This window comes from Coregonus clupeaformis, chromosome 9 (assembly GCF_020615455.1).
Source record: "Coregonus clupeaformis isolate EN_2021a chromosome 9, ASM2061545v1, whole genome shotgun sequence".
Lineage (NCBI taxonomy): Eukaryota > Metazoa > Chordata > Actinopteri > Salmoniformes > Salmonidae > Coregonus > Coregonus clupeaformis.
The window spans coordinates 44740396-44755857 of record NC_059200.1 but is presented as its reverse complement, the minus strand read 5'-3'; positions in this window follow the sequence as shown (position 1 = coordinate 44755857).

Below are 15462 nucleotides of genomic sequence, written 5' to 3'. Positions count from 1 at the left end.
TGTGAAATTATTTAGATGTGATATGAAAGTAAAAGGCTTTATGTTTCTAGAACCTTAATATAATTGAGATTCGATTCAAGTTTATGTGGAGTATTTGGCTGTTTTGGCTGGCAGAGCCAGCTCCTTAAGAGAACATATTGGCGAGGTTGAGGAATACCTTTCACCAAGAGCAAATATGAACACAATGATTTCACAGGTTTCATAGAAAGGGCTATCCCACAGATTTAAAAGTTCTTAGCACGGCACTTGCTTTACACTTGGGCTCATATCCCTTAAATACTGTATCATAATGTATAGTATTGGACATGGGTAACTGCCGCCATGTTCATGTTTTCAAATGATTGAATATGTATTTTGATGACCACATTATTGACATTTAGTGGACGCTCTGTCTAAATGCAAATACGCCTCACTTGCGAAATGGTTTGGAAACCTTTGGAGCTTGACTTTCATATAGGCGAAGCGAGAAATAATATTTTTGATACAAAACATACACTGTGTGCAGTTTAGCAAAGTTTCACCCGGCTGTTTTCACGCAACCTAAGCTACAACACATCCTCTCACCTTGCGCTCACATTTCCATTGGACAATTCCATTCCACATTTCCTGTGTTTCTCAAAATACAGGCGGGTGCAACCTTCCTAATCTGCACACAATAAGTGTATATTTTGTATTAGATTAATGTTTTGCTTATTTGAAGGTTAAATTCCAAATGTTTTCACAATTGTATCTCGTGAGAGGCGTATTTGAATATAGACAGCGCATTTGAGTAGCGTCAGAGCGTCAGCAAAATCCTCTCAGGCAGCAGACAGCTTCGTGAATAGACGGTATAAGGTTTAATAACATTTACCGTCTATTTGAATGGGCTATAGCTATCTATCTAACTAGCTAGCTAAAACATACCTTTATTTTAAAGTATAATGATAGCTAGCTATTTAATTTCAATGCCTCATTATTATCTTGCATGTAATGATAAAGCAAACCTTACAAAAGATGTCTGTCTGCTCTTTGCTCTTTTTTGTGGACGGAAAATTACTGACCAGAATGATGCTGCATTTTCAGTGATGTATAGCTGTTCACTATAGCATAGCATTTTTGTATGGGAATGTCTTCATGCATAGTAGCTACAGTAGGCTTACACCATTTCCTCTTATCAGTTACATTCACTTTTTCAGATTGAGAAGGACCATATCATTGAAATGGCCTGCATCATAACGAATTTAGCTGAAGTAATTCACATTTTGGCTGCCTACCAAATGGCATCCTATTCCCTACATAATGCTCTACCTTTAACCAGAGCGCTATGGGCCCTGATCAAAAGCAGTGCACTATACAGAGAATAGGGTGCCATTTCGGACGCAGAACTGTGATTCAATTGGTTGCATTTTCTTCCCCTTAACATTCTGTGAAGAATGATGATGTGTGTTATGTTGACAGGGTCCCAATTTGATAATCAACACACCAACGAGCTGCTAGACAGGATGGACGACTGGTGTAAAGAACATCATGGCAATGGAAGCATGACTTGTGGGATGCTGTCTACGTCCAGATTCTCCACCCTTTTCCTGAAATGTGTACTTGCACACTCCCCGTCATGTATTAAAAAGCATAGCATTGGCGTAAGCATTGGCTGGAGGGAGTTAACACCATTGTAAAACTCCATGCAAGAAAGTGTGCAAGTGAAGGGAAAAGGATGGAGAATTGGGACTACCTAGTCCAAGTTTTCTCAGATGGACTAAAATGGTCAAATGTGTTTTGCCCAGGGGAGAACGACTGCCCCCTTTCATTTAAGTCATGAAGTTCAGGCTGTTGTATCCAGAAAGCAGGATCCCCCATTATAGCCTGCAGTACTGTGGTCGACCTTAAACTTGAGCTACTCAATGAGAGGGGACAGTAATTCTCCTCTGGTTGCAGCCTGCAACGTCACTTCCTGGAGTAGTTTAAACTGCACATGTTATGTCTTGCGAATCCCCCCCATTACAGTTATTCATATCGTCATACTGTCCTTCTCTCAGGATTTACGGTATTACCGGCTTAGTACACAAGGGGCACCAAAAAAGAGTAAAAAAGCCCATTGGGCGTCTATTTCCAGAATGCTAACAACATTTGCACAAGTAATAGCGATTTCCATGGAGGCTGCTAGCTAAATATGCTAACGAGCGCAAATGAAAATAAACAAATTGTAAAGACGGGCAATCCAGCTCATGAAGTTATACATAAAATGTATATATGTAGGAGCTACTGAATGTCATTTTTAGTGAGTTTGGACATTTACAAGTGAATGTGAACGAGATACATTGGGCAAATGAACACATTTTTGACACATGCTTGTCTGAAGGAAGAACAGTACTGGCTCTGGAGCAGCATGTGTACACGCTGTGTCTGTGTGGAGTCTGGAGTCACTAGGGAAATGGGCCTGCCTGCTCTGCTTGGAGAAGAGGGGGGAGGAGCAGTGGGGCCGAGAACGGAGAGGAGAAAAAAGGCAAGGAAATTAAGATAGCAGTGGCAGCTGTACAGATTTCTCAAACAATGTAGAAAGCTAACACTTTATGATGCCCTGTCTCCGTATTAATTTTGCCACTTACTTAGATAACTAGCAAGTTAAACTTCGGGGTCACGTTAATGCAGAATTCTGTGTTTATCACACAGAAAAAGAAAAAGAAAATGCGTAAGAAATATCTTGCTGCAGTTTGTTAACACTCATCTAAAATGCTTCTTATTGTAATTTCTGCTTGGCATCAGAAATGTCTGCTTTGTGCTTCAGAACTGGCATTCTATCAGCAGACAGTGCTCTACTGATGTGTAGTTACTTTTCCCCTGTACTTTTTGGTGTAGCCTACTTTTCTCAGGTAAAATGCAAGATTAACATTAGGAAATGTAACTGGCTAAATTCTTTCTATTATAAAGCATAGAAATATGAGGGCCATGCTTTGTTTTTGCAAAAAATACCTTGCTATTTTTTTTACCCCCTTGTTTCATCGCTGCAACTCCCCAACGGGCTTAGGAGAGGCGAAGGTCAAGTCATGCATCCTCCGAAACATGATCCGCCTAACCACGCTTCTTAACACCCACCTGCACCAATGTGTGGGAGGAAACAATGTTTAACTGATGACCGAGGTCAGCCTGCAGGCGCCCCCCCGGCCAAACCCTTCCCTAACCAGACGTTGCTGGGGATTCACGGTCACCCAATGGTATTCCCGGTCACGGCCAGTTGTGACACAGCCTGGGATCAAACCTGGGTCTGTAGTGATGCCCCAAGCACTGCAATGCAGTTCCTTAGACCGCTGCGCCACTCGGGAGGCCCTATACCTTGCTTTTTCATTGTAAGCTCATTTACAGTACTTGTGTAGCTGCCAGCCAAATAGCATTGCACTTCTATTGTCATCTGATTAACATTTTCTGCCGACTGTGTTGCATTAATGTATTTTCTGTGAAGCAAAATTATAGTTGCACGCCCCTAATCACTCTATTGAAGCAAGAAAACACTTGACTTTCAATATAAAATGAGAAGTGTAAGGCTTAAACTATGTATTTAGATTGTAGTTAGGTATTATAGGTAGGCATCGTGGGCTGTATATTATTAGGTATTATAGGTAGGCATCGTGGGCTGTTGTGGGTAGTTGTTGTATGTAGTTATTGTAGGTTACTTTTGTATTCGGCGGTGCCGGGTGTAGCACGAAGCTAGCTAGCTAACTCACCTCCTGGACTAGCTGGCGAATAGCTATTAGCAACAGTAGCAACTAAATACAATATCCTTTTAGCCAGCTACATTCGTTCGCAGCGACGCCGTTTTTCAAACAAAGTCAACACAGCAGCCATTGCTAGCTAGCCAACACTACCAGCTAGCTGTACTGTAGTAGCTAAATACAATATATTTGTGCTAGCTAGCCAACGTTTAATTATTGCTGCGTTATGAAAGAACTAGACACGGACACGAATTATCTGTTTAGTGTGTTAACACACTATTGGTAGTTTGTTGTAACCAAGTATTGGTGCTAAACTGTGTGTTATTGGATGCTAGCATGCTAGTTAGCTATGGCGTCATAGTTAGCTAGCTGAATAAAGTAAGTTGAGTCTATTCCTTGAAACATTGAACCGCTGTAGTTTACAACAATTCTAATTTCTAAAGTGGAATTGGGAGAGTTTTATTCGGGTGGTTCAGTGAAACAATTATAGTTTCTGAGGTGGAAGTTGGGAGAGTTATATTTTTTTTGGTGAGGAGGCCCTGCTCTCTCCTTTCCCAGATGTTTAGTTCATTTCATTCCGATCTCCTCTGCATTATTGTAGCCATCTGCTACAGCCTGCCAACTATGCCTCTGCCTATCCCTGTTCTCTCCTCTCCGCACAGGCTACACAAACGCCTCACACCGCGTGGCTGCTGCCTCTCTTAACCTGGTGGTCCCTGCACGCACCACACACCTGGAGTTCCAGGTCTCAGGCAGCCTCTGGAACTGCCGTTCTGCTGCCAACAAGGCTGACTTCATCCCAGCCTATGCTACCCTCCAGTCCCTCGACTTCCTGGCGCTGACGGAAACATGGATTACCACTGAAAACACTGCTACTCCTACTGCTCTCTCCTCGTCTGACCATGTGTTCTCGCATACCCCGAGAGCATCTGGTCAGAGGGGTGGTGGCACAGGAATCCTCATCTCTCCCAAGTGGTCATTCTCAATTTTTCCCCTAACCCATCTGTCTATCTCCTCATTTGAATTCCACGCTGTCACAGTCACTAGCCCATTTAAGCTTAATATCCTTGTCATCTATCGCCCTCCAGGTTCCCTTGGAGAGTTCATCAATGAGCTTGACGCCTTGATAAGTTCCTTTCCTGAGGATGGCTCACCCTTCACAGTTTTGGGGGATTTCAACCTCCCTACGTCTACATTTGACTCATTTCTCTCTGCCTAATTCTTTCCACTCCTCTCCTCTTTTGACCTCACCCTCTCACCGTCCCCCCCTACTCACAAGGCAGGCAATACGCTTGACTTCATCTTTACTAGATGTTGCTCTTCTACTAATCTCACTGCAACTCCCCTCCATGTCTCCGACCACTACTTTGTATCCTTTTCTCTCTCGCTCTCCTCCAACACTACTCACTATGCCCCTACACAGATGGTAACGCGCCGCCGCAACCTTCGCTCTCTCTCTCCCACTACTCTCTGCTCTTCCATCCTATCATCTCTTCCCTCTGCTCAATCCTTCTCCCTCCAATCTCCTGATTCTGCCTCCTCAACCCTCCTCTCCTCCCTTTCTGCATCCTTTGACTCCCTGTGTCCCCTATCCTCCCGGCCGGCTCGGTCCTCCCCTCCAGCTCCGTGGCTTGATGACTCATTGCGAGCTCACAGAACAGAGCTCCGGGCAGCTGAGCGGAAATGGAAGAAAACTAAACTCCCTGCCGACCTGGCATCTTTTCACTCCCTCCTCTCTACATTTTCTTCATCTGTTTCTGCTGCTAAGGCCACTTTCTACCACTCTAAATTCCAAGCATCTGCCTCTAACCCTAGGAAGCTCTTTGCCACATTCTCCTCACTGCTGAATCCTCCCCCCCCACCCCCTCCTCCCTCTCTGTGGATGACTTCGTCAACCACTTTGAAAAGAAGGTTGATGACATCCGATCCTCGTTTGTTAAGTCTAATGACACTGCTGGTCCTGCTCACACTGCCCTACCCTATGCTTTGACTTCTTTCTCCCTCTCTCTCCAGATAAAATCTTGCGACTAGTGACTGCAGGCCGCCCAACAACCTGCCCGCTTGACCCCATCCCCTCCTCTCTTCTCCAGACCATCTCCGGTGACCTTCTCCCCTACCTCACCTCGCTGATCAACTCATCCTTGACCGCTGGCTATGTCCCTTCCGTCTTCAAGAGAGCGAGAGTTGCACCCCTTCTCAAAAAAACCAACACTCGATCCCACTGATGTCAACAACTACAGACCAGTATCCCTTCTTTATTTTCTTTCCAAAACTATTGAGCGTGCCGTCTTTAGCCAACTCTCTTGCTATCTCTCTCAGAATGACCTTCTTGATCCAAACCAGTCAGGTTTCAGGACTGGTCATTCAACTGAGACTGCTCTTCTCTGTGTCACGGAGGCTCTCCGCACTGCTAAAGCTAACTCTCTCTCCTCTGCTCTTGTCCTTCTAGACCTGTCTGCTGCCTTTGATATTGTGAACCATCAGATCCTCCTCTCCACCCTCTCCGAGCTGGGCATCTCCGGCGCGGCTCACTCCTGGATTGCGTCCTACCTGATCGGTCGCTTCCTACCAAGTGGCGTGGCGAAGCTGTCTCCGCACCACGTGCTCTCACCACTGGTGTCCCCCAGGGCTCAGTTCTAGGCCCTCTCCTTTTCTCCCTATACACCAAGTCACTTGGCTCTGTCATATCCTCACATGGCCTCTCCTATCATTGCTACGCTGACGATACACAACTAATCTTCTCCTTTCCCCCTTCTGATAACCAGGTGGTGAATCGCATCTCTGCATGTCTGGCAGACATATCAGTATGGATGACGGATCACCACCTCAAGCTGAACCCCTGGCAAGACGGAGCTGCTCTTCCTCCCGGGGAAGGACTGCCCGTTCCATGATCTCGCCATCACGGTTGACAACTCCGTTGTGTCCTCCTCCCAGAGTGCGAAGAGCCTTGGCGTGACCCCTGGACAACACCCTGTCGTTCTCCGCTAACATCAAGGCGGTGACCCGATCCTGCAGGTTCATGCTCTACAACATTCGGAGAGTACGACCCTGCCTTACACAGGAAGCGGTACAGGTCCTAATCCAGGCACTTGTCATCTCCCCGTCTGGATTACTGCAACTCGCTGTTGGCTGGGCTCCCTGCCTGTGCCATTAAACCCCTACAACTCATCCAGAATGCCGCAGCCCGTCTGGTGTTCAACCTTCCCAAGTTCTCTCACGTCACCCCCCTCCTCCGCACACTCCACTGGCTTCCAGTTGAAGCTCGCATCCGTTACAAGACCATGGTGCTTGCTTATGGAGCAGTGAGGGGAACGGCACCTCCATACCTTCAGGCTCTGATCAGTCCCTACACCCAAACGAGGGCATTGCGTTCATCCACCTCTGGCCTGCTGGCTCCCCTTCCTCTGCGGAAGCATAGTTCCCGCTCAGCCCAGTCAAAACTGTTCGCTGCTCTGGCACCCCAATGGTGGAACAAGCTCCCTCACGACGCCAGGACAGCGGAGTCACTCACCACCTTCCGGAGACATTTAAAACCCCACCTCTTTAAGGAATACCTGGGATAGGATAAAGTAATCCTTCTACCCCCCCCAACAAAAAAAAAAAAAAAAAAATCCCACTGGTTATCCCACTGGCTATAGGGTGAATGCACCAATTTGTAAGTCGCTCTGGATAAGAGCGTCTGCTAAATGACGTAAATGTAATGTAAATGTAATACATAGCTCGATTCAACTGCTCCCACTTTCTCCCCGTTGTGCTATTTACAAACAAACACATGACTGGCTCAACTGTTCTGGGGAACTACGGTAAGCTTCATAATGTAAAATAATGTGACAGGTGGGTGAAATGAACAACGCTATCTGCTTTATCTCCTAATGTATTGCAAAAGTTGAATGCAGGTACATGTATTTGCTTAAAAAGTAGCTACAAATATTAAAATGTATTCAAGAACTTCAAAGAAATATTTTTGACGGTATTGAAAAACCTTCCCGTGGCCATTTCCAAATACCCCGGTATACGGTATATAGGGTATACCGCCCAAGCCTACCCCCCGCATGAGACGCCATCTTAGCAAGCTAAAACCGACTTCCTGAGCTTCAAATGCGCCATTGAGTCTTCACATAGAAATGAATTGTGTGACGTCTTCGATGGCTTTGTCCATTTATATATATACGGTCTAATGGTTTTGCCTGATGAACAAAATGCTGCACAATCACAAATAAGTCTCCTAATTCAAGAGTCATCAGTTTTATTACTCAGTACATAAACCAAGCAAGCTGAGCAGTTAATACATTCATATTGTACATCAATGCTGTTCAATTATAGTCTTTATTCGAAGTGACCAGTGGCGTTTTGGATGAGGGAGGACAATGTTTAATTTTTTATGAGCATGGCCTTATTTCCATTACAGCATATTGGATGACTGTCATTCATATTCATTACATTTACATTTTAGTCATTTAGCAGACACTCTTATCCAGAGCGACTTACAGTTAGTGAGTGCATACATATTGTATATATATATATTTATTATTATTATTTTATTTTTTCATCCTGGCCCCCCGTGGGAATCGAACCCACAACCCTGGCGTTGCAAATGCCATGCTCTACCAACTGAGCTACATCCCTGCCGGCCATTCCCTCCCCTACCCTGGACGACGCTGGGCCAATTGTGCCCCGCACCATGGGTCTCCCGGTCACGGCTGGCTACGACAGAGCCTGGATTCGAACCAGGATCTCTAGTGGCACAGGTAGCACTGCAATGCCTTAAACCACTGCGCCACTCGTGAGGTCAGTTAACCCAGCTTAATGTAACATCGATAGGTTTAAGCTACAACATGATACTCTAATTTTCCCTGTACCCATCATGAGGTTGCTACAACCTAGCCTACGAATTAAAGTTTGCAACGTAGGTGCACAGGTCGAGAGAAATTAGAGTAATCAAGGTGACATACAGTGACACATTCAATACCGCCTTGCACACTCTTGCCTGCATCACACTCTTGCCTGCACCCTTCCCCCTCTGAGGAGCCTCCACTGTAAGTGACATTCTTAAAGTGACATTCTCTTGGTGCAAGTAGGTCAACAACTGCAATACCTGTACTAGCTGCACCACCTAAATACAGTATTGTACCTCATGTTACATTGTATACTTAACCCAGCGCATGCTGTTTCCCAGTCAGGGTTGACGCAGGTGGTGAGGGACAGTAAGATCTCACTGTAGCAGGCTGAGTACGGGTTCCTCCCCACCGGGCCACTGTCCCGTTGCAGGTGAGTGGCCCTCTTTCTTCACCCGACTTGAAACGTAGAGAATACCGTTATTAATGCACCATCACGCCTGGGTCATATTCAGTATAAATTTTTTTGAAAACTGGGTGAAACAGGAAGCTACCCTGAGTGCTAGTCTGTTTGTGCAATCATGCCAACTGCTTGTCACTCATTGTCACACAAAATATGCTTGGCTTGACAATGAGCAATGAAGTTGGCAACAGCACAAACAGATCTGGGACCAGACTAGGTGTTACAACCTGAACATGTGCAATTAAGAACACAGATTTTCTTTATCCGTTGCGTGACGTTTTGTTATGGTGTGCCCTACCAAACACGACCATGTTTAGCCACAAGCTACAATTAATTTTGTCAGTTTGCAAAATACCACTTATACTGTATGTTGCCATGCAAAGGTTTTCTGCCACTGAGTAGAGAAGATATAGTGTGTGTGTGTGTGCGTGCAGATCAGGCATAATTAATTCACATGTGTGTGAGTCAGTCTGTCAGTATGTCTGTCCTCAGAGAGAGGGGTCAGTCCAATATGTGCCACTGCCTTAGTCAACTCAGATAGAGAAGGACACAGGGCCGTTGCAGGTGTGTGTGGTCCTGTATGGCTCAGTTGGTAGAGCATGGCGCTGGCGATGGCGATGCCAAGGGTCATGGGTTTGATTCTTGCAGCGGCTACCCATACTGTAAGTTGCTTTGGTAACAGTGTCTGATAAATGGCATGTATGTTTTCATTATTGTGTGTGTGTGACACTGTCTAATTAACTGGCCTGCGTAGTGCATTTTCCCATGGTTTTGGAACTCAATTTTGAACGAAATGCCTTATCACGTCCAGGTGTGATAGTATCTGTCAGTTAGGATTAACATTTGACTATTTTCCAAATGTCCCTCTCTTAGCCGGGATCTGATTCTGGTGTGCCCAGAGACACATTCACAGTAATGTGGGATCAGGCTGGAGGTTGGAACAGGGAATTACAGGCCCACTATGTACTGTGTGGAGCTTTGTTGGCCTATTTTAGCACATTTAATGGCTTTTTATCCATTTGCAATTGCCTTGGTGGTCTTGTTTGTGTGATCTGTGGTATTCATGCATTCATTCATTTTAGCCGATTCTCTTCTGCTTAGCAACTTGCTTGACAGAGGTTCAATTTAACTTTCTGAAGGTTTTTTACATGTTATTCAATGCCTTACTTCATTAATGTATAAAACAAGTGTCTTTAAACAGACAAATATTGCTCTTATGCGATGTCATTTCTGAGGAGGAGCAGAGCTTACGTAAAGTGAACAGTCCATTAAGAGTATTGGATCAAGTAGATATAGATGTACAGAAGTGTTGTGCAGAGCTGTAGTTGAGTGGTAAAATCCTGGTACATGTCACATGTATGACAACAGAGAACAGGGTTCAATACCAATGTCCACCCTTTCCACTGTTTCTCCCACCTGCCTGCATCCCCCTCTCATTTCATATCCTTAAATATATGTTTGTGTATGAGCATACAGTATAGAATTAGAAGGCATGGAGAATATACCCAAAATAGAATTGCTGAAAATGGTTATACAGGTTGTGTATGAGTTAAAGTGTCATCTTTAATTTTCCCTTTCCAGAGCACTGGATGACATTCAGGAGAGCATCAAGGAACTGCACCTCTACAGAGCACATGTTTTCTAATCGCAAACAGAGAAAAATAAGTTCAAGATATTACTACAGTAAATGGCGACAGCAACAAAAGCATGTGAGGTGGTTACAAGGTGGGGGGTTGGGGTTAAGAGATTGAGTAAAAGGCATTGCCTCTGTCCCAAATGGCACCCTATTCCCTGGTCAAAAGTAGTGCACTAAATAGGGAATATGGTGCCACTAGGGTGCAACCAAGGTTTTAGGAGGGAGGGGAATCTTTAAAAAAAAGACATATATTTTTCACAGCTGAATTTGAACTTAAATCCCTCAATGTGTGTGGTCCACCAAGAAAACTGTGTTCATAGTTTTCTCATTTACACCTGTTTTCCCTGAACAGATTTATAGTTCCTATTTTCATTTGGGCGCAAAACCAACTTGGTGTCCAGGTTCAAATGTTCAACGTGGACATTTCATTGTTTGGAACAAGGCTGCTTTGCACTTGTTTTGGTCGTTGTAAAGCCATGCGAAAATATTACCACTTCTTTGGGATTTTGCCCGTTGCCATTTTAATGTTGAAATCTAAAATTAGTCGTGTTAGTTATGTTGCTAATATTCTATGGGATTGACTGTTATCATTTTCATATAATTTTATCAGATGATACCCAAGACAATAAAATTCCTGGCATGTTTAAATTGAATGTACTGATTCTAACACTAGATGGCAGAATGTACAAGGGATACCAATACAAAGAAATCACATAGAAAGATGGACAGAGTGTGCTGTTTATCTACTCGGTCACCGTCTCTAACTATGCCAGTTGGTACAGGGTGAAGTTTCCCCTAGACACAGACCTTGGGTCAGTTTGGGCCATTTTCCCCTCTTATGGTTAAGGTTAGGATTGGGGAAGCTGATCCTAGATCTGTACCAGAATGTGAATTATACCGTGACATTCGGGGGTCTCTATTATTTTCACGGGACCTCCTGCACAACATTTTGTTTTATGGGCCTAATAGTAAATCTGTCATTTAACTGTAAAAAATAATAATAATAATGTTGTACATTTTTTTACTTGGTATGAACTCTTACTCTCAAACAAATCACTAGGCTACCATTGCAAAAAAAGTAGGCTACCATTGCATGTTCGTCCACTCCAAAATAATTCCAGCATCCAAACAGTGCACTGTGCACTCGCGCAATTTGATGTGTAATGACATTCGGCGATTGTTATTGGGTCAACACTCTTGTAGCCTGAATTAACATATGCATCTTGCTGATAAAATGACCTTTTTTGTAGAAAGAAAAGTTGGGACACCTGAAAACGGGCTGAGATACATGCAGAGATACCTGGGTTGACAAGTTCAGCCAAATGGTCATGGTGTGTCATGGTTTAACATTTTGTTAAACAATGACACAGAGTTGGGGGTGTTCGTTTTAATTTGGAATAAGCTTTTATTTTAATATTTACCACAGTAGCAGTTCAAATTGCATTTTAAACAAATAGGAGAATGGTTAAAGTAGCATTATTTAGATCTTCACACGTTTTAGCGTGCAATTGTGTGTGTCAAATATCAGTTTGAGACAGTGTTTCCATGCACTTTACTTTATGAAAAACAACATCCATCAAAAACAGCAAACAACAAAGACCTCAGTAAACAACGATATCATTAAGTGAATGGCCTTGGGCAGTAACCCAGTTGTGCATAGGACCAGAGTGATAGCTCTGACTGAAGCAGTTATGATTGTCAACTCCCAACTATCTCCACTGTGCTATTTTCTGCATGTGTCTCAAATGGCTTTATTAGGATTAAGATAACACTGTACTGTGCCCAGTAGTGGAAAAAGTACCCAACTGTCATACTTGAGTAAAAGTAAAAATACCTTAATAGAAAATGACTCAAGTAAAAGTGAAAGTCACCCAGTAAAATCTTCTTGAGTATAAGTATAAAAGTATTTGGTTTTAAATATACTTACAGTGAGAGAAAAAAGTATTTGATCCCCTTCTGATTTTGTACGTTTGCCCACTGACAAAGATATGGTCAGTCTATAATTTTAATGGTAGGTTTATTTGAACAGTGAGAGACAGAATAACAACAATAAAATCCAGAAAAACGCATGTCAAAAATGTTATAAATTGATTTGCATTTTAATGAGGGAAATAAGTATTTGACCCCCTCTCAATCAGAAAGATTTCTGGCTCCCAGGTGTCTTTTATACAGGTAACGAGCTGAGATTAGGAGCACACTATTAAAGGGAGTGCTCCTAATCTGTTTGTTACCTGTATAAAAGACACCTGTCCACAGAAGCAATCAATCAATCACATGCCAAACTCTCCACCATGGCCAAGACCAAAGAGCTCTCCAAGGATGTCAGGGACAAGATTGTAGACCTACACAAGGCTGGAATGGGCTACAAGACCATCGCCAAGCAGCTTGGTGAGAAGGTGACAACAGTTGGTGCGATTATTCGCAAATGGAAGAAACACAAAATAACTGTCAATTTCCCTCGGCCTGGGGCTCCATGCAAGATCTCACCTCGTGGAGTTGCAATGATCATGAGAACGGTGAGGAATCAGCCAAGAACTACACGGGAGGATCTTGTCAATGATCTCAAGGCAGCTGGGACCATAGTCACCAAGAAAACAATTGGTAACACACTACGCCGTGAAGGACTGAAATCCTGCAGCGCCCGCAAGGTCCCCCTGCTCAAGAAAGCACATATACAGGGCCGTCTGAAGTTTGCCAATGAACATCTGAATGATTCAGAGGAGAACTGGGTGAAAGTGTTGTGGACAGATGAGACCAAAATGGAGCTTTTTGACATCAACTCAACTCGCCGTGTTTGGAGGAGTAGGAATGCTGCCTATGACGCCAAGAACACCATCCCCACGTCAAACATGGAGGTGGAAACATTATGCTTTGGGGGTGTTTTTCTGCTAAGGGGACAGGACAACTTCCCCGCATTAAAGGGACGATGGACGGGGCCATGTACCGTCAAATCTTGGGTGAGAACCTCCTTCCCTCAGCCAGGGCATTGAAAATGGGTCGTGGATGGGTATTCCAGCATGACAATGACCCAAAACACACGGCCAAGGCAACAAAGGAGTGGCTCAAGAAAAGGCACATTAATGTCCTGGAGTGGCCTAGCCAGTCTCCAGACCTTGATCCCATAGAAAATCTGTGGAGGGAGCTGAAGGTTCGAGTTGCCAAACGCCAGCCTCGAAACCTTAATGACTTGGAGAAGATCTGCAAAGAGGAGTGGGACAAAATCTCTCCTGAGATGTGTACAAACCTGGTGGCCAACTACAAGAAATGTCTGACCTCTGTGATTGCCAACAACGGTTTTGCCACCAAGTACTAAGTCATGTTTAGCAGAGGGGTCAAATACTTATTTCCCTCATTAAAATGCAAATAAATTCATAACATTTTTGACATGCGTTTTTTTCTGGATTTTTTTGTAGTTATTCTGTCTCTCACTGTTCAAATAAACCTACCATTAAAATTATAGACTGAAACGTACAAAATCAGCAGGGGATCAAATACTTTTTTCCCTCACTGTAAGTATCAAATGTAATTGGGCCAAGAAACACGAGCAATGGGCATTAGACCGGTGGAAATATGTCCTTTTGGACTGATGTGTCAAAATCTGAGATTTTTGTTTCCAACCAACGTGTCTTTGTGAGACACAGAGTAGGTGAGGGGATGATCTCCGCATGTGTGGTTCCCACCATGAAGCATAGAGGAGGAGGTGGGATGGTGCTTTGCTGGTGACACTGTCAGTGATTTATTTAGAATTCAAGGTACTCTTAACCATCATGGCTACCACAGCATTCTGCAGCGATACGCCATCCCATCTGGTTTGCGCTTAGTGGGATTATCATTTATTTTTCAACAGGACACACCTCCAGGCTGTGTAAGGGCTATTTGACAAAGAAGGAGAGTAATGGAGAGCTACATCCACAATCCCCTGACCTCAACCCAGTTGACTCCTCAGACCAAAGGACAGATTTCCTCCGATTTAATGTCCATTGCTCGTGTTTCTTGGCCCAAGGAGGTCTCTTGTTATTATTGGTGTCCTTTAGTGGTTTCTTTGCAGCAATTCAACCAGGCCTGATTCACGCAGTCTCCTCTGAACAGTTGATGTTGAGATGTGTCTGTTACTTGAACTCTGGGAAGCATTTATTTGGGCTGCAATCTGAGGTGCAGTTAACTCTAATGAACTTATCCTCTGCAGCAGAGGTAACTCTGGGTCTTCTTTTCCTGTGGCGGTCCTCATGAGAGCCAGTTTCATCATAGCGCTTGATGGTTTTTGCGACTGCACTTGAAGAAACGTTCAAAGTTCTTGAAATTTTCCGGATTGACTGACCTTCATGCCTTAAAATTATGGACTGCCGTTTCTGTTTGCTTATTTGAGCTGTTCTTGCCATAATATGGACCATCTTCTGTATACCACCCCTACCTTGTCAAAACACAAATGATTGGCTCAAATGCAATAAGAAGGAAATAAATTCCACAAATCAACTTTTAACAAGGCACACCTATTAATTGAAATGGATTCCAGGTGACTACCTCATGAAGCTGGTTGAGAGAATGCCAATAGTGTGCAAAGCTGTCATCAAGGCAAAGGGTGGCTATTGGAAAAATAATCTAAAACAATTGCCATGTAGTAACACTTTGTTGGTTACTACATGATTACATATATGTTATTTCATAGTTTTGATGTCTTCACTATTGTTCTACAATGTAGAAAATAGTAAAAAAATAAGAAAAACCCTTGAATGAGAAGATGTGTCCAACATTTGACTGGTACTGTATATCGTAATACTTATCATCCTTATCATACAGCATACTGTATTGTACAGTATAGACGAAAGCGGCCAATTATATTGC